Here is a 2,500-nt window from a genome sequence, read left to right on the forward strand (position 1 = left end):
GTGTGTGGATGTGTGCGAGCGTGTGTGTGTGTGCATGCGTGTGTGTGTGTGTGTGTAACTTCCAAATCAGGTATGGAATTGAACATAAACAGGTCTGACCCTTTGTTTCAGTTTGATCCGGCCTTGTCTGGTCTTGTTTTAATCTAACCTTACCTCACCTTACCTTTATCTTACCTGACGTTACATTACTTTTACCACTGCCATACCTTAGCTCACCATACCTTGGAACACTTTCACCATCATGTCGCACGTTCTCTTTTTGTCCTTACTATGTCTTACCACATCATTTCATTCATTCATTTTGCCCATCGCTCCTGGTGGAGCATAGGCCATCGACGACCCCTCGCCATCGCGCTCCGTTCTGGGCTGTTCTGGCCATTCCAGTCCAGTTGGTCCCTTGCTGCTTCAGCTCTGCCTCGGTATCTTGCCTCCTGCTGTTGCGAGGCCGGCCTCTCTTCCTCTTTCCCTGCGGGTTCCAGGTCAGGGCTTGGCGTGTGATGCTGGACGCTGGCTTCCTGAGGGTGTGTCCGATCCAGCCCCACACGCTGTCTTATTTCTTTATCGATTTTACCCTGGCCCAACTTTACCATGTCTGGTTCTACCTACTGTCAGTCATGTACCCTCATGGTGGATTTGGAGAGAAGAGCCCAAGCCATGGAAGTTTCAGTTTCAGTTTCAGTAGCTCAAGGAGGCTTCACTGCGTTCGGACAAATCCATATACGCTACACCACATCTGCCAAGCAGATGCCTGACCAGCAGCGTAACCCAACGCGCTCAGTCAGGCCTTGAGAAAAAAGAAAGAAAAAAGAGGTGAATAAATAATAGATAAGCTTACATAAATAAATAAACAATAATTATAATATAAAAAAGGTAGTAGTAATAATAATAATAATAAAATAATAATAATAATAATAAATAAATACATAAATAAGACAACAATGATGATAAATAAGCCATGGAAATGAGGCGTTACTGAGCGACAGGTGGACTGATGGCCTAGAGGTAACGCGTCCGCCTAGGAAGCGAGAGAATCTGAGCGCGCTGGTTCGAATCACGGCTCAGCCGCCGATATTTTCTCCCCCTCCACTGGACCTTGAGTGGTGGTCTGGACGCTAGTCATTCGGATGAGACGATGAACCGAGGTCCCGTGCGCAGCATGCACTTAGCGCACGTAAAAGAACCCACGACAGCAAAAGAGCTGTTCCTGGCAAAATTCTGTAGAAAAATCCACTTCGACAGGAAAAACAAATAAAACTGCACGCAGGAAAAAGTACACACAAAAAAAAAAAAAAAAAAAAAAAAAATGGGTGGCGCTGTAATGTAGCGACGCGCTCCCCCTGGGAAGAGCAGCCCGAATTTCACACAGAGAAATCTGTTGATAAAAAGAAATACAAATACAGATACAATACACTGATTATATCACCAATGAGCATTTATGCGCCAAACCTATCAAGCGGCACATTGGACCATTTGAAGATCTGCTGATGTCGCTGGCATGGTCATGTAACAGTACCCATTGGCCTTGCTGAAACAATTCCTCGAGAACATGTTGGCGGTGTTAGACGGAGGGAGAGACAGAAGAAGAAAAAGGAAAAAAAAAAAAAAGCGATGGACCGACAACATTCCGGCACAGTCGCCAGTATTTTCTCCCCCTCCACTAGACCTTGAGTGGTGGTCTGGACGCTAGTCATTCGGATGAGACGATAAACCAAGGTCCCGTGTACAGCATGCACTTAGCGCACGTAAAAGAACCCACGGCAACAAAAGGGTTGTCCCTGGCAAAATTCTGTTAAAAAAAATCCACTTCAACAGGAAAACATGAAAAACTGCAGGCAGGAAAAATTTATAAAAAAAAAAAAAGAGAAAAAAAAAAGGGTGGCGCTCTCAGTGTAACGACGCGCTCTCCCTGGGGAAAGCAGCCCAAATTTCACACAGAGACATCTGTTGTGACAGAAAGGGTGGTGATACAACATTTTAGACTGGACGGGAAACCATTGGTACTGATCCAGGCTTTGACACACAACAGACACACCTGGAGGAATCTGGTGAACATTATTTATTTTTTGTTATTTTATTTATTTGTTTATTTGTTTATTTATTTATTTTTTATTATATTTGGGGAGTTTCTGTTGTTGTTTTTTTCCCCCTCGAGGCCTGACTAAGCGCGTTGGGTTACGCTGCTGGTCAGGCATCTGCTTGGCAGATGTGGTGTAGCGTATATGGATTTGACCGAACGCGCAGTGACGCCTCCTTGAGCTACTGATACTGTTACTGATACTGGTGAACAGTTCAGTTCGTTCGTCTGTGTGGCGCCATAGTGACTCTTCACATGGTGAATGAATGAATCAACAACAACAACAAGTGCGAGAACGAGAACGAGGAGAACAAGAAGAAGATTTTACCTTTTATCTGCTGTCATGTCAGCTCAGCTTGTCGTGTATTTTTTCGTTTTCCTCAGGGGTTTCTCTGAAAATACAGAACCATAGAAATTTCAGGAATC

This window comes from Babylonia areolata, chromosome 6 (assembly GCF_041734735.1).
Source record: "Babylonia areolata isolate BAREFJ2019XMU chromosome 6, ASM4173473v1, whole genome shotgun sequence".
In the NCBI taxonomy this organism is placed as follows: Eukaryota; Metazoa; Mollusca; class Gastropoda; order Neogastropoda; family Buccinidae; genus Babylonia; species Babylonia areolata.